At 36.5% G+C, this 24,282-nt stretch overlaps 2 protein-coding genes across 11 annotated transcripts in view; one reads left to right on the forward strand and one right to left on the reverse strand.

The window, feature by feature from the left end:
- LOC124173201 overlaps positions 1-12,923 on the reverse strand; it is a 323,014-nt gene extending 310,091 nt beyond the window's left edge. For 2 of the 10 annotated variants that reach the window (XM_046552732.1, XM_046552731.1), the window contains exon 1: positions 12,680-12,919. The gene's annotated coding sequence lies outside the window, so the exon portion shown is untranslated. Of the gene's footprint in view, positions 1-4,602; positions 5,557-9,028; positions 9,582-9,859; positions 10,086-10,257; positions 11,021-12,679 lie in introns of those variants that run through there. The other 8 variants (XR_006868441.1, XR_006868442.1, XR_006868445.1 and 5 more) reach the window with 8 other exon arrangements.
- LOC124173199 overlaps positions 1-24,282 on the forward strand; it is a 195,115-nt gene that overhangs the window by 33,242 nt on the left and 137,591 nt on the right. The gene's annotated exons all lie outside the window — the stretch shown is intronic.

Consider the following 24,282-nt stretch of genomic DNA (forward strand, 5'->3'; position numbering starts at 1 on the left):
CGAATAGGAAAGCTAATCGATTCGTAACAAACATCTGCTGCCGTACTGAAAACATTCCGCAGATGTTAAGTGGATTAAATGATAAGTGAAGAGTTAAGTCAGGGAGCCGCTGGAGACTCGGAGGCTGCGCGCTAGGCCGAGATTGCTGGAACAATCCATTTCCATGAAATATTTATTATTTTTATATATTTATAAAAAGTGTTTATTTCTGACGCATGCGTTTACTGAACTCCAAATCCTAATCGTCTCGACCTCTTGGCAACGCGTTAAATGATAATATCATTCGAATTTGAGCCACGGCTTTCCTAACGTAAAAAACCTATAAAGCATAAGAAGCCATATTTATAAACTGTACTATTGGATGGTACTCACTAAAACAACTTCTTTTAACCTCAAAAGTGTTGTATTTCTCCCTTATTTTCATTGGCTTCTGCACAAGGGGTCTTTGCTGCACCGGCTGGCAGCTAAAATCGTTAACTCCCGCATCCTAAGGGATAAGCCGTTATACTCATATGACTCAAATTACCATTGATGGTATGCATAGGATGGATTTCGGTATGATTGCACTTGCGGTTGAACACAGTCGAAGGTGGTCACGTACTAAAGATTCAACCATTCCACCAGGAGGAGGCAACAGGAAATATCCAAAAAATATTATAAGGGGATGAGAGGAGGATACAAAGAAGATAAGGGATAAACACACGATGGAGATAAGCAGAACATCGACACATCCACGAAGGATGGAATCTTCTCAAATGGGAGTCTCCAACGTGGTTATCATATTCAAAGGTGACGTTTTTGAGTCGCCAGTCTGACTGTATTGCATTTGCCGAAGTCGACTGAGAGAGTATAGTGAATTTGCATTTCTTAGAGGAAAGAGGGAAGGGAGTGTGGAAGGAAACCCGGCTTCGTCGTTCATACGAAAGGCACGGTTGGTATCAAGGCTTAAAGTTCCATCCGAGGGACGGGATATTATAACTAAATTGCTCCCTGGAAAGTAACCAACTAGAGAAGTAGGAATTTCCTGATATACTTCCCCCAGCGTTTGCTTTGGATACAGAATCTGCTGGCACGACTTCTTCATGTTTTCTACCGAAGTAACTTTTCAATAATTTTCGTATTTTCACCACCTATTTTTTCATCATATTATGTATAAACATAGATTTTCATATACAACTTAACGAGTTTCATATTTGTCAGGCGTGGATAGGATGACAAACCAATGGTAGATTTTAGTTTTCAATGTAGACGTATTAGTCTTTCAATCCTTCAGTTATTGGTGCGATACTAATTGGTAAGTGGTACCTAGTACACTTCAGCTGATGGAATATTTATGTCTTCTTTTATTAATAAAAATATACATCACTACGATGTAGGCTGCCTATAGGGTAATGGTGGCCTGAAAAACATATTTGGAAGCAGAAAGTGCGGACAAATTAAGTTTCATTTACATTAAAAAGTCATGGAACCCTTAATTTTCAGATTGATAGCATGAAAATTTATAATGCCGAATCATGCTTTAAAATTTGGACGGTATATTTACGACGATAGGGTATTTCCTATTATATTTTTATTGCCTAAATCGAAAGATTTTTACTCCTGGAGTCCATATTTCACGCTTTTAGATTTTTAAGTGACGATATCTATTTTTCGCCAATAAATGAAAAGTGAAAATTTTCAAGCGCGCGAAAACGCGACGGCTAAGTATGAATGCCGGGAAAACTCCGAGTGACGTCGTTCTGATGCATGTTGCTGCAAGTGAAGTGACCTTGGGGCGAGGCTTTGAGCGCTGATATGACGCAGGCTGCTAGCAGGTAGCCGATTACCCTGCTAGCTGGTGGCACCTGGCTTAAATAAGTATTATTAATACCTTACTAAACAAAGAAAGCTTTCCGACCTTAGCCAGCTTTAATAAGTGATTATTAAGAATGTTTCCCTGAGCTCTGTGCCTCATGCATGCATTGGTAATCTCAGACGATGTATAACTCCTGTGTACTCGCATAGACACTAGGTCCCCGTGACGTCAAGTGGAGTCGAATCGCATGGGCGCCAATCTGACCTTTTTCAAATGAGGATAAAAATTGACCATTGCCATTCGTCTAAACCAGTATTTCTAAAACCAAATAATTTGTGTATTATGAATACACAAATGGTGGGTAACGAATCGCAATCAATGCCTTTCGTTTTCTTTGATGACGGAAACTACCCTATTATCCCTACTAGGTACCATATTTCCTTTGGATATAGGTTACATTAACTAGTCGTGGTGATGAGTTATAAAGTTAAAGTGAGATTCTAAAATTTCAATTTGCTAAAAATTGTTTGCAGTGACACACTCTTAAGCTAACCCATAATATTTGCGCAGTTAAAATAAATTTCAAATACCGATACTGCAAATTAAAATATTAAACCATTGAGGTTATATATCTTGGTTGTTTGCTTTCTAACAAAGAAATTCCGATTGAAACTAAAAGCTAAGATGCAATTGGATACTTTATTTAATTATTATTTGGACTAATCTAATCCCTGTCGCAGACTAATGAATAATCACCCCAAGCCAAACACCCTAGTGGTTGCTTTCTGGAACCTATGTATGCATAGAAAAAATAAGTCATAAATCAATCGGAGGGAACACTTAACGTGTGGAAAATTAGAATGGAAACTTGTTGAACTAATGGAAAAATTATTCGTGGTTTTTGTAGACTATGGAATACAGGGAAAATTCTCAAATGCATTAGGGTCGTGATAATTCGTTCTATCATCTGCTGTACATTAGGCCGGCCCTTATTTTTCAGAATTGCGAAAAGTTATGTTTTCCAAGTCTCAAAATGAGGTTTACATTCACGTGTTAAAATTTGGTTACTTTAAAATAACAGCAACCCGTCCCCAAGGGCCCTAAGTACTGATGACCCTTAATTGAGTTTTTTGGAGCAAAAAAGTGCTGTTTCTATGTAAAGCGTGAAAGTAAAGACCTTTGGCGCCGATTTTCTGTTTGGTTTGACCTATCTCTAAGCGTTTAGGAGATATCGTCCGTCGTAATGCAAGCCACCCCCCACGGCGCCACCCCGCACCGCCGCTGAAGTACGGCCCGCAGCACTTACTAAACTCAATTAAGGGTCCTCAGTACTTAGGGCCCTTGGGGCACAGGTTGCCGTTATTTTAAAGTAACCAAATTTTAACATGTGAATATATACCTCATTTCGATCATTTTGAGACTAGGAAAACATAACTTTTCGCAATTCTGAAAAATAAGGGCCGGCTTACTGTACATCCGTGCTGCTTTTTCATTCAAACCGCGCATCACCGAAGAGTTCTCCGAATCCTCGAACACTGCTCTATTATCTACTCCTATGCCTGTCCCTCCAACCTTAACATTCTTGTACATAAATTCCGTCTCTCTCTCCCTGAGATCACTCTCTCACAGACCCCCTACCTTTTTCAACAAACTTTCGACCACTCACCCTTCCCTGGATAATTCAGTTCCCATCAGATGATTCAAGAGGCAGCTTAGGACAGCCATCTTCTGTACCTCTGTTTTATCCTACTTGTAATTTATATCTGTTAAAGCTGTAGATTTTAATTGTTCTATGCAGTGTAAAAGCTCTGTTGGCTGTTTTTGAATAATATAATAATAAATATAAGAAATTCTTTTTGAGGATCGACTTTTAATACAGTAAAAAAGACAGACATTTTCTTACACGTAAGCTGAACTTATTTTCTCTCATGCAAACTAAAAGTTCGACTAGAAGTCTCTATGAAGTTTCTGGGTGATATGAATTGTTTTCATTGGTGTGATTGTTAAAAAATGACATGATAATTAAGTTACACTTTTATAAATTTCGGTGCCTCAAAATGTTTAAAATTAACGTCTACCAAGAAATATTAGTGACGAAAAAAAAGTTTATTTAAAAATATGCAGACGTCACTAGCAACAAAAAATACAGAGTGATATTTCACTAGTCAATTAAGCCATTCGTCAAGGAAAAAGTGTTTCATCACTGCAAAATTTGCCATGACGTCACTTAGTTTTTGTGCCATTCAATAGAAGTTTGGTGAGTCCAGCGATCCATTTCTCATTGCTCTCAAATAATTAAACATTCGCAACAAGCATCATCGTTCAAAGAGAAAATGGTGAAGCATTGAGTCCATAAAGGTGGACAGTCCGCGATATATTATCTCCTTTTCACATTGACTCTGCCTTCATCTGCCTTTTATCACTTACGAGGAAATAACTCACAACATAACTTAAGTGCATAGGCCACTATATAGAATTGATGAATAAATATCATCACTGTCGGAATAAAATAGGAAAATTGGCACAGCTAATGGCTATAAGATGACATGTTTTCTTGGGATTACACCATTACTACCGGCGATCATTTAAGAAACAAACCCGATGGTCACTTACATACTCATAGTACTATGGGGAGTGAAGGATCCTAAAATAATACTAGGGTCGTTCAATAGTTCCTTAGGATCTCCGATAAACTGCTCTCTTAGTATCAAAATCTATGTTAAACAGAAATATGCACTCATGAATAGTCAGCTGTAAAATTTTCAGATTCCTCCATCCCATAAGAATTACAGACATAAACTAAATGATCTTAGATAATGTTGCTTTTTTATTCACTTACTTTTACATTTCTTGAACATTAAGATGAAATCCTTCTTTTGTCACTGCAAAAATTTCTCACAAAAAACTCCAAATACATTCCAACCTGTGATAACATGAGTTTTTGCTCTAGCTCTTCATTTCTCTTCTTTATGCGGAGGAATTTCACTCTGTTTCTTTATATTCTTCAATCTGTGTATTGTATTCGGCATCATTGAAGCCATTAAGTGTTTCTGAGCCTTGGAATACTTCTGGGTCCATTTGAGCAACATCATTTCCACGGACTGAGAGCTGGCCTAGAACTTCAATGCGCAAAAAGAAAGGATGTATTGGTATTAAAAATGCGTATGAATAACCCGATGAGTGTTTTTGTTATGGATAAAATTAGCCATAAAATATAGGAAAACGATATGTAGGTATGGGGACAGCAGTAAGCATACTTACATCAATCTTCCAAGCCCTAAGTTATTCTATTGGTATTTTGCTCTCCGGTGAGCGAAAATGGCTCTTTTCAACGAGTGGTCATCCATATTTAGAGACAGTTCTCATGCCCACTGCCTGCTCACCTTCCATAGTGAACAGAGCCACCCAACACAAATACTCCAGGACATTCTTTTCTTGCGAGGAAACCAGTTTTCAAAATGGATCTCTTTCAACCCCAAAGAGAAGACCTTGTATGATCATTAGGAGTCCACTTATCCATCTGCATCTCATGAGTCTGCATACATCTGTTAGCCTCTTCTTATATGCACATGTTTCCTTCAATTTACTGACCAAGGATGTCATACTGAACTGTTTCCGTGAGAGCGCATGATCCTTAGCTTTTCAAGCGGAAATACCATGTCACCATGCCACAGTAATCCGTTGTCAGTGGTAAAGCAGATATGCCACAGAAAGTTTTCATGAACATATTCATGTTATTTTTGGAGGCGACATTGCTGTCCCTGGAAAGAAGTAGTATTTCTTTTGTAAGCCATTTTTTATATTTCCACAGGTGAAATATGCTCTTTGAATGTATCATCTAAAGCATTACATTGATTCCCTTCTCTTGGGACTTATATTGACTGTGACTGGCCTATCATTTGTTCCTATCCCCTTATCTTCTTACCTCGACCTCCTGCCTCAGCCCTTACGATGTCGAGATTGGAATCCCTCCTTACCTCACTTCCCCGAAACACCGTGCAGACTAAAAATATCCCATAGGGGACCATTTCATTAGTGCCACGTGAAAAATGTCTCCTGAACTACCCTCCTAGTAAACATACCAAAAGACCTAAGGAGAGCAATAACAGCAGCTTTTTTCCCATGTAAATTGGATTTGCAAGTGGCTTGCTTGTATTCATGCAGGAAAGGCTTCGGAAAATAATGGGAAGTGGTGGCATTATTATTCTGCCTAGGCTTGCAGCAGTTAAAATTCATTAGTTACAAGCACCAAATGAACAAAATGAAGACACAGAAATACACCATAGTGATAGAGCCCAGGAAGACTATTCTCTAACTCGATGCGTGGTAGCTTTCTGGCGATGAGATGCTTAACTAAGCTACTAGCTCCCACTTGTATTCCCTAATGCAGAAGCACCGGCAAAAGAGCAAGCGGAAGCTACCGGTAGGTTATGCGGCTCCAACCCGTATTCTCTATGGGTTGTGGAGCTACTACTTCCGTGGCTTCAAACTAGATACTACCGTAGAAGAAATTCCACGAAGGGTAGTTTCTCGAAGCATACCCTTGGGACTCCGCGCTTCAGCTAGCTTCCATCAAATTACAGGGAAATTCCTAGGAAACCACCGTGAGACAAATGGTGCATGTTGCTTATCTTATGTTCTATCCCATTAGTATATTTCTTGGAACGACTTGCGATGGATTGGTAAACAAGAAAGTTCTTGATTATTTTTGCTGTTGTCCCTAAATATTTTCTTTGATAAGGTCACGAATGCTGCATAAATTATTTTTTAGCCTTTAATTATTGTATTCTTAACAAAGTAGAGGGAATGAGTGATAAATTCCTTGACTAAACATGTATGTTTCGGAGTGAACTATCAATCACGTTAACTAGTGGATTTCATCACTTGGAGAAGAATTATGTTGCTTCTAATCATTTTATTTCACGTGAAGTCTTATTTTGCATGAAGTCATTACTGAAGTGGAGACAAAACTCGCAATCAGTGATTATTATATATGTTGCGATAAACACTTTTGTAGTGGCGGTACAAATTGATGCCTTGAAGTGATTACCGATGCCAATATATCCACTGCTAAGAGATGGATGTCTTATTTTTGCAAGTGTCTATGCATTTATGGTAAACTTTCCCGTGCATTTTCAGCAATGATATTTGTTTTGAAGTAATGTTGTGAAGAGAGTTTAGAGCTGCATAGATGCAGACCATCGATGAGAAGGCAAGTATTATTTTGTATTGCAATGTAAGGTGTTTTATGACAGATATTAATAACTTTCTTGCTCCTCCAATGAATGAATGTATTCATGATCTCATTCTGCTTTCATTTGAGTGTTTAAGGCATAATATACCCATTTAATTTCAGTGCCGGTTGTCAGGGTGGTGTATTTGTTTGAATTTTGAAAAAGTGTAACCATGGGCATTCATTAAGTCCACACAAGAAGTCATTACAAGAATAATGATAGTACATGACATTAATATTGAGAGAAGGAACAACGTAGGTTGGTTTATTATTGTGATGGTCAAGTTATAATGAAATGCCCTCACTTGCAATAGTGCAGGGTTGGTTGTTGTAATACTGATTTATAAAACCGTTTAAAAATTAAATTAGCCATTGTGAGAATGGCACGACAGAGTTTTGTGTCAATATTGTTTGAAGTATATTGTGAGTCTAAAATGAAATAAATAAAAACATTAAATAAATGATAAGTGATAAAAATTAAATAAAATGAAATTGAAAAATAATACTACTTATCATATACACCTGTAATTGTGATATTCTTTCGCAGTGCAAGAAGGAACAATCTCTGCTCAGAAACAGATGGTAATAAACATTTTTGTAGCAAAGTGTGACACATTATTGAAAAATTCTCAGGCATTAGAACGACAATTTCCTTGCTTTGGTTTTATGTCTTTGTAGTAACTTGTATTTTCACTTCACGATAATTACATGACCTAGTGGTAATTATTAACATTAGTGACATAGACTGCTCCATCGATCGAAACTATTGAATTGATACGTATGCCATATAGCCTAATACAATTATTTTTATGTATTTCTATAACAATGAAGATAAAGACACTCAGCTTTTCATAATTTTTTAGTTTGTTAATTTGAACTACAAGAAATGGCCAGCCAGGAGTGACATTATGATTTTCCTGCAGATAACACAATGAAACGAGCCAGTTCATTGGTTCTAAAAGTAAAAACTGAGTTCACGTGAAATATTTCTCATATTCCATATACCGTTTGAGAAAGCTACCAGCAATTTTTGGTCTGACGTAGCTACCCCCACTTAGGGAATACTGTCGGTAGCCAATTGTGGTAGCTAGTTCGAAGCTACCAGAACGGGAGCTTCGAGTTAGTGAATAGACCCCCTGAACCCTGCAGGGCCATTCTGCTAAATGAGGCCATTCTATACACTGGGGCCATACATGAGGCTGGCCGTAAGTTTCTTATGGTCTGACCCAAAATTTTGGCCTACACCAATTCCACTCTCAAGAGGCCATATCGTATGGCCCGGCAAAAGTTCTTAACGCCCTTTCTGCAGGCGAGTATGAAAATTATAATTAGTACAATAAGTTCTTTTAACTTTTTTTGAACACTAATCATTTTCTGAGAAGGAAGTTTGTTTCAACCTGGAGAAAGAATTAATGGGTTGTACGCTGACTGCGGGAAAAATGTTTGACCATTGCTCAACTACCAACACCAGTCGCTCAAAATTTTTATTGCTATCTGGGTAGAGCCAAAGTGACTTTCCTTCAATGCAGGGATTGCTAAAACGGCTTAAGTATTCCCGGCCTTCCCTCACGGCCTCCCACAATTTTCTTTCTCACACTCATTTTGTTTTGTTTTCTTCCCGCTACATGCTATGAACGCATTTGGGCACTACGACAAGAGCTCAAATGTCGGCCCATCCTTTGGGAAGAAAGACAGAAGGGTTTGCCTGGATTTTATGGGTTCATTCCTTACAAAACACTCGGCAATGCTAAAGGTATGAGTATTTCTTGGTTCTATTCCGCACAGGGTGGTAGCTAAAATCAAGTAATCCTGCAGCTAATTGGTAGAACACTAGTCATTTTCTGAGATGAAAGTTTGTTCCAATCTGGAGAGACAATTAATTCTATGGCCCTTGACCAAAATGGACTCTTATTGAAGGGTAAATTTGGCCTTTCTTTAAACACTGTTCTGGTGGCAGATTCTGGAGAACTTCAAAAAAGTGAGGAGCGAAAGTCACTTACCAGAAGAAATTTGCACCGTACAACAATTACAATATTCGTGAGTTGTACATGTAATGAATCGACTTAGAATGTGAGATCCCCTTGTAGTTCTAACCCCCTTCCTCTCCTTCCAGTGGTGCAACTATTGCCTCATGGGTGCAATGCAGCCAATGCACTAAATCTCAAGATGAAATTGAAACTAAAAGTTTGATTTATCAATTTTATTATTGGAGGCTTAAGTTTAGGTAACTATAAAATTATAATATCAATATGAAATTATCATTTCTTTCATTGATTCGTGGACGGCATTTGTCCTTAACGTATGAACTCATGGCAGCTATTTTAGAATTATATAAGGCAAGTAAAAGTATATGTAAAAAATCTAACAATTGATGACTTGGGTAATGGCCACGCTCATGTCAACAAATCAACAAGATTGATTTCATTTCCTCGGAATTTTTGCAATTTCGTGTCATGAGGATCTCATCAACAAAGTCTTTCTAAATGAGATGAATAACCACATAAAATCATAAATATAGAGTGAGCGAACAATAATGGCTAACACGTTGATGATGCAAGCTTCCTAATTCATAATCAAACCGCTGGTGCTCTGTATTCACTCAAATCCATTGACTGTCAACAAGTTAGCAAGCAAATGCCCTTTGAATGTAAACGAATTCCATTTCCAATTTGTGTTTCATTTGGATTGATGATTAACAAATCACAAGGTAAGTGTTTGCGGCCTTATTCAAGAAAATCCACGTTTTTATCGTGGCCAGTTTATCAAAATTTTTCTGAGAAAGGAAAGCATGGCACAACAGATATAAAATAGAGTAAATTAAATATCCTTACCATATTTTTTGAAATTGGCTCATTTTAACCTCTTTTGAAATTGAAAAAAAGCCTTTTAAAGAGGTCTAATAAAATTTTTCCATTGCGCCATCCTGCAATGTTTTATTTTGTCTCAGTCCCACTTTCTTCAGCAAATCATGTATCAATGATTCTTAAGTATATATTTTTTATTTTAAAAGGCTCCTGGTTCCGCTAGTGTTCTCATTACTGAAGTGAGTCCTAGTACCTAAAACATTGGTTAAATAAATAGATTAGTGGCTCTCACAAATAAAAATATTAAATATTCATTTTAATATATGTGCTCTTGACCAGGGAACCATGCTAATCACTGAATGAACCACTAAATACTTTTTCAAAGAAAGGGAATAAAATAATTTTAAATTGCTAAGCATATTTACCTTTGAGACAAAATTTAATTTCAACGCATGCAAATACCCCTGAAACATAAATAAACTTGAATCATATGCACAGTCCACAGTCTCATAGCCATATTGCAATTCATGGCAGCACCACCCATCATTTCTCTGATGTCCCAATTCTAATCCCACACATTTAATCAAGATGGCCAAATTAAAACATTGATAACACGTATTAGCCTCTGTGGATATCTTACTGTCAAGGATTGTTCCCTCACTTTCTCGTGCATGGAGTTCATTGGCAGAAGATGCAGGTATTGGGGGCAAAGTCCTCCTCCTCTGAATCTTTTTACTGTCAGTTTCGGCTGGCATAATTCTCTCACAAACAGGTCAATGCATTGGTTTCGATGGCCAACTTTGTTGAAAAATGAAGAAAATTCATTGCTTAAGAATGAGAACTCATCTCTGGAAGCTAAGGAGGAAAGTTTGGAGGCTAAAATAAAGGAACGAGAAGAAACTCTTCAGGATGGAATGGATGGATGTGGAATTTTCTTCTCTAACTGATACCCAGACCAATTTAGAAGGAGAACTGAATGATAAAAACCAAATTATTGCTAGAATGGAGATTGAAAATCTACAAGATGAAGTCTTAGATGGCATAACCCTCTCTTCATCATCAGTGTCCTCACTGTAAGGGATATATCTTTGTGCCCTTAACTCATATCCCCTTTCTCCCTGACTCAGCCACTGCATTTGAACAGAGTACTCTGCTTCCTTTAATTTTGTTTTCCCCTGTTGAAGCAATCTGGAATGAAGAATAGAGAGATACCATTCACTTTATAGATACTTAAGAAATTTTTCTGGTCATGAAAGCTTTCATAGGTATGTGCTCCAACAGCCTTTACAGATAGGGATGATTGTGACCAAGGAGATGAGTAGGCTTGCAAATTTTGCAGCGAGTGGTATTCGAGTTCCAAGAATAAAGTGGATTGGATACAATGTTTGAACTGCCAAGAGTGAGCTGACAGTCATGTTCTAATTGTGAAGAAGATGACAATTTCTTTGTGATTGCTGTACATAAGTTAATATCCAGCCTCACATATAGCTAATTTACTATTACATGTTTAGAAATATCACACCTTTTTAAAGTGTGTTTATAAAATTAATCTTTCAAAATTATACAATAAAGGTTGTGTAAATGCAATTTCAATGGGTGCCTATTTTGCCACATCTTTGAGGCAAAATCTCCATTTTGTCAATGTTCGAAAAAAATCATAAATATATGGAATCACTTTCATTTAATGAATTTCCATTAATATGCTACACCCTATATGCATAAATATTACTGTTAACCACATTTAAAAGAATATTATAGCCACAGCGGGTCAAGTTTTAAATGAAAAAATGTTTACCCGTCCGTTTTGACCCACTTTCCCCTGCTTAATAGGAACACACAACAAAAAATGGACAGAAGAAACAGTAATGTAGCTGGTTCGAGAGTATTAAATAATTCTACTGAAAAATTCTACGCCGGAAAAAATCAATTTCATGTTATTATATCCAAGATGAATCAACTGATATTCTCTATCGAATTTCAATTTGATAACTAATGGAACACTTTTGAAGTTCCTACCGGTTATGTTTTCAAACATCATATTCTACTACTCACAGGAACTGATTTATTTAGTTTGGAAAAGTATATCACTGCATGAATTTAATCACTTTTTTTCTTATAATTATCACATTTGAGCCCACAAATTAATGGCATTCATTGAGGCTTTCCAGAGGCTGGCAGAGAATTATAAGATGACGAATTAATTTACCATATCTAAAAAATAATATCACCAAATTGGTATTGGATTGTTAAGTCTGGCATTTTATGTTCAAGGAAAGTCTACGATTTATAGGATACTAGTTCAGATAGCAAGGGATACTAACATAGTGAACACACGAAAACAATTATACTTCAGGTTGTAATCCCTTTGCCATAAGATGCATGAATGTGCAAAACAGTTTATGGATCATGTATGATTTGCTATGCACACGACGAAGGAAATCGAAATAGTTGAAAAACTGTTTGGATGGTTCAGTTCGAGTAGCTGCGATGAAAATGAGTTCCTTCAAAACTCAAGGGAAGTAGCAATTACCACTCAATCCTCCGTCATCATGTGGATACGTCACAAACATCGATTCCACAATGATAAATCAATGAAGTTTATGAAATCAGTATTCTCAAATTCAGGTAACCTACGATGCATTAAAGAGTGACCATTCTTCTCACCAAGTTTATGAAAAATGTTCAGTCTCCGCTATAATTACATCTCTTTCAAATTCCAGACAAAAAATGTTTCTATTGGATCCGATTTACCCTTCTTCCGAAGACTCGAGGAATTTCTTTGTTCCAATAACAACACTGACACCTTTAATACACCAGAATTAAACAATAACATAAGAAACCACGTACCTCAATTCGAACCAAGCCCGAAATCATTTGTCCAAGCAAATATTCATGCCTTTCTCTCACATAAAAAATTTCGACGGGGTCATCACATTTGTGAAATCAAAGCCTGCGTAGTCAATGAAATAAACTATTTGACAAATTGACTTATGCTTGACCTTGACCATGAACTTGTCACGAAGCAGTTCCCTCCTCCGATCTTTAGTGACCATACATAGATCTGGCCGACTTCCGTGACGATAATGCATGATCCCTAGTAGCACAAAAAGGATTATATCTGTATATTTTTAAGATTTCGAAATACATCGGTATACATATTTGCAAATCTGTATATCATACATATTTTATACATGTCTGATGATCCATGGTTACACCATAAGGATATTAATTGTATATTTTAAAGATTCTGGTATACATCATATACAGATACACATATCTGTATTATATATATATTTATCATATATTTTAAAATCTCTGCTTCTCTTTCAAACATCGCTTCATAGCAACCGAAACTTTGTTTACATTCGTAGTTACGGCATTGTGTGCCTTGTATATGTGCCGTAAAATAGTGTTTTTCAAGCAAATTTACATTGAAGTGCGTTATGGAAGAAATAATACGTGTTTCGAAGATAAGATTGGCGAAAAGGGATCGAAAGAATACTGTTTCATGCCATTGTGTATCCATCAAAATGAATTCAACGCCGGATAAAGCTTTTGTAAACGAACCAATTACACCGGATTCGCGGAAAAAGTGGCTCTTATAGCGGCACGAAGAGATTTAAAGAAGATGCCTTTGTCAGCATTAACCCTTCTCACTGCTGTGCTGGCCATTTCAATGTAAGTAAATGGAACATTATTTTCACGGCCTGTGTATCTACCCTATCTGGACAATCAATTAACCACTACTTTCAATCCAATAATTATTTAAGATTATTCATCTCTGCATAGGTACAATTTAGATTGATCTTTGCTTTTGCTGGCATAGTGGAAGTACAATCCTTTCAGACAGATTTAGTTGAAAATATTATTTTTCTCGCGAATTCACATTGTTAATAGTTCTTTGTGGCAAGTATAGTCTCTCTCTATTATCTCGTAGGTATATGGAGGGTTTTACTTGAAAATGAATAACTATTGAGAATATGTCGAATAATTTTACTAATTGATAACCATTTTAAAACGAAGCCATCGATTTAATTCTCTGCGATCGTAATCATCTAGGTATTTATTTGTGTTTTTAGTATATTTTTCACTAATGCCTTACAGTTGGAAGAGGACGCAGAATACTACATGTACTGGAAAATGATGGGATGCCATTTGAGGATAAGGAAAAAGAATAATGCCAACATAGGAACATATCAGTTTCTCCTGGTTGCCCTGTAATTGTGATGAGAAAAATTCTTCAACTCCTCCAGAACCATGATGAACCCAAGGAGGTGCGAATAGACCATGCTATCCCCGGAGAGGATAATGTGAAGGCTGATGATGATAATTCGAATCAATTGATGCATGAGGACTACATTCTTCCTAGCACAAGTGAGGCTCCCACTTCTACAGAAAAGTACTGACTCGAATGAAGTACATATATATATATATATAGAAGCAATATGCGCTAAGTAACAAGTGGCTGTGCTAGAACAATTGCAACTTCTCCAGTCAAAGTTGAAAATTAGTCTCTTGCTTTGCCCACCCTTGCCAAAAATTTTGAAAGTGACGTTCGTGATTGTACCTCCAATAAAAACTTGAATTTGTCATTTGAAAGTGTCTGTAGTGATTCCTCAGACCATTCAAAGGATGAGGAAAGAAAATAAAGGAAATCTGTGTCAAACGCATAATATTTTACATAGAAATCCTCAATTCTACTAAGGGATTCCAGTTTATATTATTATTTCCTTATTATCTGACCGTATTGATGCATCTACTAGTGATCTCATGAGATGCTTAAAAAAAATAAAATGAAATAAAATGATTCCTCATGATGAAGCATTTTTAAACCTGATCCCTGAAATTTGGAACTGCTTTAACTTCAAGCTATGGACATTAGTAGACATAACATGTCACGATTTTCTAGCTCATTAGTAGAGGTTTGTGGAAGACTCAGCATGATATTATTTCATACAGAACTTCTCTAATGATACCAACAAATGGCTGAAGCTGTGAATATTCTTGGTAAGTAACTGAGCAAACAATTATGCTTTTGCAGAAAGAGATGTGTGCAAAATCGATGCATAGTGGTGAGTATTTTAAATTGATTGTAGGAATTGTTCCAGTAAAGTTTTCATGGAAGTTATTTTTTCCACAGAAATACTGTTCTCAGTTTCGTAATTTAGGATATAGTGTTGTATTTGTTTTAAAACTTGACCTTAAGTCATTGTAAAAGTTTTCTTAAGTTACTTAACCTTATGTCAAAAGTTCTTAACTCAGTTTTTCTTAAGTTTGGTAACTGTTTCAATTTACTTTCAATCAATTGTTAACAGTTTTTCTTTTAAGGTTTGTTCAGTTCGAGTTATGCCAGTATTATTTAGTGTTGTGTTAAACCCAGAAATAAATCTCAATTTATAACTATCCACAAAGAGAAACAGAGATTTTGTTACATGTGATAAATATGTATATAATATGGATATCTGTATCTGTATATGATGGATACCAGAATCTTTAAAATATACAAATAATATCCTTATGTTGTAACCATGGATCATCAGACATATATAAAATCTGTATAATATACAGATCACAACAATGTACACATATTTAATCTGTATAAAATCCATATTATTGCAGCAGATATAATACATATTATATCTAGATATTATATGCATGGTAGAGGACATTTGCATGGATTTTATACAGATATAATATGTATACAGGGTATACAACGATACGTATTAAATCTAGATATAATCCTTTTTGTGCTACTAGGGAAAGACGTTCCAGTTCCTTTTGTACGCTCTGCTATCGGTGCGATTTACTAAGAAGGAAGAAATTAGTTAATAATTGCAACATTACAAACATACTAATATCAGACAACAAACCGTATTTACTTATCACCACCGAAACATCAACTGCAAGGTAACAAGCACTTTGCATGGAGATTGAGAAACAGAGCTTGCAGGAAACTGGGCTAGTTTCACTATTCCGTCAACCATGAACGACGACCTTTCAAGTTCTCCAATATTATCAATTAAGAAAAATAATGCTCTACTTATTTTTAATCTCTAATTTAAGTAATTTTAAAATAAAGTAGGATTTACCAGCTCCAAGAAGTCATACAATATTCTATTTATCAAGCCGTGACATCAAGTGTATAATGAATCACATTTTTGAGTTAATCCAATCAAATTACTGTTATAACAAGTTGAATCCACAAATAATAATCTACCTGGATTTCTCACTGCTGTCGACTCAAACCAAACACTCTCACTTAACATTTTCAGAAACATACCACGCACCAGTCTTCAAAAGAGAATAAACGAAAGTACTCACCCAAAAGCAATTAATCCCAGAACATTTTCTCAGCTTTGCGTCCGATTCTAAACAAGTAATTTTGAAAACACTGAATTCCGTGAGCTTTTTCAAACATAGTGGACACAGGGTGGTGGGCAGACCATCTCCCACAGCAACCTAAGATAGCAATCAACACGCTAAACATTGAAAAAGTGCGAAATGATGCTGGTCACAAGGAATAATGAAAGCAACATGATAAAAGCTAAATAGATAAGTCGTAGGCATCGAACCACTTACTTCTAAACCGAGCAAACTCTTTAGGGCATCCTTCACAGTTACTCTGCAAGCCACGTTGGAAGTGTAAATGTTGTAATAATAATCATTATTCTTCATGCATAGTCTGCACAAGGTACCCTCAGAATCCCTTTCTGATGAAGCGGCGCAAATCCCGGCTGTACGATTCATGTTTAAATTCCAATCACTCATTCAATCTTCAAATATGTTTACCTAATTGTCGTTGAAATCATCAACACAAAACAGAACGAGATCTCCAGATTCGTCGCGCGAACTACATACATTTGATTATACAACATATATTTAGAATGCTTACGATGAAAGACAACTTCAAATTTTAATATTTAAATAACTCGTAATCACCTCAACAAAAAATTCACCACAGCAAAATGGATAATGTTAGCAGTTCACTGTAATACTCAACGTTAATAAAAGATCATGCAATAAAGATTGACTTGCTTTCGCTGAGTGTTAGTTTTCACTTTTACCGCTAGAGGCATATACACATAGCAGGCCTCTAATCAATGCGCGTTTCGGCAGAAGTGAATATAAAGTGGGTGCTTTCCATTCATTGACACACGTCGACACAAGTCGACTTGCGTCGCGGTTTTCGTGTTCCATTCTATGTGTGTCGCCGACTGTTGTGACACAAGTCAACAAACTAGTGATGAGCGGAACTGTGATTTTCGGATCACTTCGTTACCTGTGACTGCTACTCATCAGTAACGGTGATTCTTAACTGTGATTGCGATCACCGAGGTGAATCACTCTTTAAAGTCATCGGTGATTTGTGGCGCTGCTATTCCTGCTACCACTGCTACTTTGTCCAATTCAAAGGAAACAGCTCTTCTCAATAGGAACAAATAAACTTATAGAAAGTTGTAAAATTAGACAAAATATTTTTTTGAGGGAATAGTTCTGATTCCGAGTTTATATTACAACAATAAAGTAAATTTGATGTGGTAGAAGAATTGATAAGGGGCAATCATTTTTTGTACGTATTTATAATCAAACCATCATAATTCAAAGCTTCAGCTGTATAATTCGCACAGAATGTCTTATTTATCATTAAATATGAATAAGACGTCGTTATTTTACTGTTGGTAGCATCATGGTAGCTGCCGAAGCTAACTTCACCGTATTCACAGTCGCAGTGATTTCGAGTATTTGGTGATTTAGTCACCGGCAGTGATTTCGAGCATTCGGTGATTCAATCACCGGCAGTGACGGGCAGTGATTTCGAGCATTCGGTGATTTTGTCACCGGCAGTGATCGGCTACTTCTATTCAATCACACAAGGGGACTCCATTACAGGAGTCTCCAGATGGGCCAATGGGAAGCCTTTCATCTGTTGCCGTTTGGCGCGCATTTTATTCGATCGCCAACATTGGCCGCATAGCGGCGCCACTAGGCAATAGGATCTGTGTCAGTGTAATTTTCACCATTAAACTTAATGGAAGTGGGGCGACGAGCTCCGTCTTTAATCGGATTTTTGCAGTAATTTTTGTAGTGAGAGTCGTAGATTCAGTTTTATTCGGCTTTAGCAATGGGGCCTGACCGGCGTTGCTGTGTCCCTGGGTGGAAAGGAGGCTACTATTGCCAAAAGAGACGTAGTAAGGAGCTGGATATACGCAACGAAAGCCTCTTCCAAGCAAGGGTAAGTAAATCACCTTTTTTGGTAGATTTTGATGAAATTATTTAAAATTTGAAACTTTTATTTATTACCGGACTCAAGGTTAATTCCATGAGTGCAACAAGTGATTGTACCGTGAAGCTTTGGGTAGAAATGCAATGTAGCGGCGTGTCTTGGTCGCTGTGTGTGGATGCCGGCATGATTGCAACGTTCCTTTAAGAATATGCATTCAAAGACCAGGAGAATGGAAAGAAATTGGTTTTATCTGTTAAAAAGCTGTGATTATAGTGTAATACTGCTCATTATTAGGAATTATCATGTTGAAACTCACGGGGTCTAGATTAATCTTAGAATTCTGCCATTCGTATTATGCTAATGGCGTCGTTGGTCGTCTTGCGTTGTGGCAGGATTACTATTAATTTGCGCGTGAGCTTTGGAGTTATGTACTTGTATTATTTAATCGGAGCTGCTATTGGATGAATTTTTTTCAGAATGTTGCCCAAATGCAGAAATGGTGGCGGGTGATACCTCGTGAACAGGGAGTTATCGGAACGAGATGTTGGCTTTTAGGACCGCTTTCCAGAGGGATCAATTAAGCAGTGTACCGACATTAAACTTTAAGACGGTTCCATCGTCAAGTGGCCGGGATCCAGTGCGAAAAAGTGGTATTAAATGAGAGCAGCGCTCTCCTAAATGTGAAGGTGAAGTCCTCGTTTGTCGCTGATTTGTGGTTTTCCGCCTATGAAGTGTGTTTAATGCAATATATATATATATGTAGTGTCTGTGCAATCGCAAGCTGTGCTTTGAGTCAATATATTTTTATGGGATTTTTTCAGGTGTTATTCCATGGAAGAGAGATGTCTAATCCTGGACTCAAAATTCTTAACCTCGCTGATGTTTCTCGTCTCATTGATGATGTGAATGAGTAACAGATATGTGCTGGTCTGTCTGTTCAAGCTGTCAATGGTGAAAGGTAATCATATTACTGTATTTGTTTACTATAGTGTAGTAATTAAGTGGGCAGTTTCAAAAATACTCTCTCACTTTTGATGAATTTAATACTGTTGGAGTGTCCTAATTCTGGTCTACATTTGTTATGCTACACCCACTGATTCTTCTGGTGTACCATGCAGTCGACGTTGGATTTACTAATGTGGCGTCATTTGTCCTATTCCTTTCTTGCCTCTTACATCCTTTTAAATCATCTTAGTAAATGTTCATGAAGTAATGGAGCTGGTGAAGAAATAAATTTCGTATTGTTATAGAAGAAATATAATCTATTGTAGATTATGTTTCTTCCCTTCTAATGTCAAATTTATTTTTATGTGGGAGGATGAAGGCAATACTCAGTAGCCTGTTGATGGGTGGGGCGAAATTACTTGATTTTGTTTGTCTTAGGTGTGTGAAATGCGATGCACATGATATGGTAATTGGCCTTATCATATTTCACGAATCTTTTCCAACATTTCCAACAAATTTCAGCAATCAATATCATGACTTAGGCGTGGTCTACAATGGGATATAAGCTGTTAGTCATTTCTTGTCTCCATTCACAGACTTAACCATAAGAGGGAAACAGTTAAAATTTGAGTGCCTGTATTATGTCTGACACTGAATGCTTGTGTTTTCATAGTGCCTTTTTTTCATGATACAGAAGTTTGCAGAGTTACTTTTTGTGAATGTAAATATTCCACTCTATTAATGCTCTTATTATATTCTCTTCATAACTACATACCAACTATTAGTTTCAATGCTTTTCACTTTAAGTGGCATGATACAAGTATTTTCAGTGTTATCTGCTCAGGATGATGATATTTTTTCCTTCTTATGTGTTAATTTCATTAAAATTCATTAAGTTATGAAATATTGCCCTCCGTTAAGGCTGAACATATATTCCCATGGACACTTGTTTTTTATGCATTTCATATACTCTATGCCTTCACCATTTTCTCAGTGTTTATTATGTAGACATAAGGCTACAGTCAACTGAAATTCTTACCACCTGCGTTCAGTTAGGTGTGGTACTGCGCTGATCACATTGTTTTCCAGCATGTGCTCTTATTGGCTAACTGTATGCCATAAAGATGAACATTGTCCATCTTTTTTATGGCTGAAGTCCATCGTGGAATTCTGTTTTGGCTCCTTATGGCTTATGTCCTTTGACTTAAATGTCTCACTGAACCAGCTCATTCACAGTGAATGCAAGTGTTGTCTGTGAAGGCCATGGTAATGTGTGTAGAAATTAGAATTTTTATGTCATCATATAATATATGATACTACATTTAAGCTATGACATGTTAGGGTTGATGATATGTGAGGATTCTTTGTTTTGGTGTTCCTAATATCTCGTCATTCATTCAGTTCTGTCTAGTATCTATTTCTTTTTATTTCAGGTTTATCTCTTTCATTTGGCACGAAGTGGAGTCATGCGGTACATCTACTATTTATTTGAACGCATCAGCTATTGCCCCTCATAGTTGTTTCAATTGATAATGGATTATAATAGTCTGCTGTTCCTTCTATTTGGCATTTAAGCTATTGGATGTCAGGGTTGATGGTATGTGTGCATTCTTTGTTTTGGTGCTCTAAATATCTTGTCATTCCATCTTATATCTATTTCTCTTTATTTCAGGTGTATTTCTTTCATTTGGTATGAAGCATATTCATGAAACACTACTCTGAAACATTTCAAAGGACAAAGATTCACCATCTATGCTGGTGTTGTTCAGGTACATGGAGATGTGAGGTCAAGGCAGGTTATGGTAGCAACTAAGAAATATGTTCAATGAAAAAATGAGCAGTGAAATTTTTAATAAAACCACTCTTCAGGCAAATATTTCTCTGCTAAAGCTGCCTCATCAGTTGCACTTTGATTGTACCCAGTGAGAAATGGGTGGTGGAATCCACGTGGAACCCACGTGGAGATGTAACGTGGATACCACGTGTTTTTGGTCGTGGAATCAACGTGGAATCCACGTGGAAATTTGTTGGAAAAATTAAAACAGCAGTTGGTGCTGTCCTAAAACCATTAAAACCTCAACCACTCTATATCTAAACCTTCTATATATGTGTCTACGATTTTTCATGTGCTCTCATGGCTGCCTTTCCACGAATTATATAATGTGCGAATGTGCGATACATTTTCACATAACTAGCGTGGTTTCAGGATGATAAATGACGCAATGTCACCAGAGAGTTAAGTTCCACAAATTAGAAATTCTGTTTAACATTTTATGCTAATCACCACAAATCCACTTGAAATCAACGAGGATTCCACGTGGGTCCAACCACTCAATATCCACCACCACCAAATATCCACCACTCAACGTGGATTCCACGTGGGTTCCACGTGGATTCCACCACCCATTTCTCACTGGGTAAGTTGAAATTTTGTTGAGACTTCTACTTTTGACTTATAAAATTGATTATGATCAAACCAAGTCTATAGCACTACAGTAAAACCTCTTTACTTCATAAACCTCCATACTTCATACCAAGGATACACCCCCGATACGGCCTAACTATCTCCGCAAATTGTACGGAGACAACTACAGACCATTAATGCAGCTACAATTATGTATATGGATTGACATTTTTAGGGATACATTTTTCACCCTTTTTTTTCTTGTAAACCTTTATTATGTCATAGTTTTCACGTTAACCATTAGTTATAGCCATTTTGTTCCATATGAGAGCATACCTAACAGTAAATATAAGAAAAAAGATATCCAACTATCCTTATCATTTTAAGTGACTGTTGAATTGAGAGAGATCACATCGTTTTCTTTCTAATCATGGTAAAAATAACGTGATGGCGCTCACTTTGTGTTATCATTAAACCAATAAATATATGTTTACTAATGCATGCATGTTTAATTAAATGCATAAATTTAATGGTTTAAAAGACAGTAGTGCCTTTCATTTCCAAAGGATATGAAAAAATGGTGCATATCACCAAAACCTCTCTTTAGTGAATCTCCCATTTTTGTATCAAATTGCATAAATTTTAGCCCCCTCCACTATGATGTAAAGAGGTGTTAATGTGTCAGGAAAACTAATAGTCATAATGGTCTTAATAATGGTCATAATGGTAGTTTTCTATTATTCTATATTAACTATCCAATTATTTGAGCATTTGAATTTTGGGTGTAACTGCAGTTTTTCAATGAATGCAGTCTCAGTCATACTTTTCACCCAAATCTCAAACCGGTGTCCCGCGGTCAAATTTGCATCAAAATTTTTGGACCAAAAATTTTAAATGAATTTGGAACACGGTCCCATAAAACATCAAATTTTGACCTGAGGCAATATGTGAATCAAGCCAAATTATTTTTTTTCATGGTAAAATGACTGAACTATGTCCACTGTAGTTTGTTCTTTGTTCTATTTTAAAAATTATATGTATTTTTCATATCAGGAGAAAAACAACCTGCACATGAAAAATGTTTTAATTTTTGCACTTGCTATGTATTAGAGTCATGTCATGAATATTTACTTGGACATAGAACACAAACATTTCATCACACTTGAAGGAAGGCCCAACCCTGACCTCCACAGTCGTGAAAAGGAATTTTTTTAGCAACAAAGAGAAAAGAATCTCTAATATGTATTTTATTTTTAAGGTGGTGGGTCATACCATAAGGAATACTAGAAAAAATAATTTGGCTTGATTCACATATTGCCTCAGGTCAAAACTTGATGTTTTATAGGACCATGTTTTTGGCGATAAATTTTCTAAATTCTTGTAAAAAATAACAGTTTAGAGAGTTTTTCAATATCACTTAGCATTACTTTTAATTATTATTTGAAATCCTCATGACTTCTATAGTAAATGTGCAAATTTTCATAAGAATTTGATGAAAAGTATGGCTGAGACAAATTTTTTCCCTCTGGAGGCACAAGCGCCTCTGGTGACCGCATTCATTGAAAAACTGTAGTTTCACCCAAACTTCAAATGTTTTGAAAAAAAACTAGTAGACATAGGCAAGAAATATTTTACACTGTTTCATTCTTACGTGGAAGAATGAAAATTGCCAACTTTCATCAAACTGTGAGTCAGTGGTACTGGTTTTTCATTGGAGGCCATTGTTATGGTTCTTACAGGCTTGGGCCATGGTTATGTAAAATGGACAATAGAGAGGAAATTTCTCACCATTGTCGTGTTGAGAAAGTATTGGTTTTGACTTTATTCATAAGTTTTCATTAGTAAGTAGAGTTTTTCAAATTTTTGAGTCTTTAATTTTCTGTTGGTGGCGGTGGTTATTGGTGCCGCTGTCCCTTCAGTCATATGTGAAAATAAAACTTTTCCTGAGCATTCAAGTGGTGATTAACTCTCATATACCCTTTTGTGAAGTGGTAGCATATCAGACAGGGGCAGATCCAGGATTTTGTTTTGGGGGGCACAAGGATACCTCGTAATACAAAACGAATGCAATGATAATGGGCAACAATATTAACGCAATTAAAAATCTTGCATATTATTTAAGGGTCTGGGGGGCACGTGCCCCCTCCCCCCCTGGATCCGCCTATGATATCAGATTGTTACTTGATAGATACCTGTGATAATTATGTGAAGTATGCATCTTTGGTAGTTATGTTTTCCGTGCTTGGTGGTTTTAATCATTGCTATTCAACTTTGCAACCTACCTCGTATTACCTTGAGTGAACTAACTCCTGCTTTGCATTGCTTCAAATTGCTGTTCATTATACGCATGCCCATGGTGTACACATTTCTTATTTGCATTTTCAATATTACAGATCAATGTTACTAGCACCCGTTGGCATTGTGAGACTCCTGCACCTTTTTTGAACATATGGCTGTGGTGAACTGAATCACATCCCACCCATTTCTGGTTTTGCAAGAGACTACACAAGCAGCAGCTGCTCAAAGATATGCTTTGATTGGCCAAACAGCATCTATAAGAAAGAACATTGACTACTTTTCTTACAACTTATGCCCATTGTGGAATAGTATTTTGGCTCCCTTCTGGAATATATATCATTGTAGTTCTACCGTGAAAGTGTACATTAATTACAGCTGACTTCAAAAATATGGAAATGGCAGGGCTATTGCATGAGAAAATGCTGTGGTGAGAATAACCTTGATTGTGTCCGTGGAGTCAAAGTTTTTGTGCTACATTTTTGTGAACTGTCTTTTGAACCACCTTTTATTATGTCAAATAAATACTGAGCATGATTTTCAATTTGACTTTATCTTTTTCTGCTCTTCTTTATGAGTTAA

This window comes from Ischnura elegans (assembly GCF_921293095.1).
Source record: "Ischnura elegans chromosome 13 unlocalized genomic scaffold, ioIscEleg1.1 SUPER_13_unloc_4, whole genome shotgun sequence".
Taxonomy (NCBI): Eukaryota; Metazoa; Arthropoda; class Insecta; order Odonata; family Coenagrionidae; genus Ischnura; species Ischnura elegans.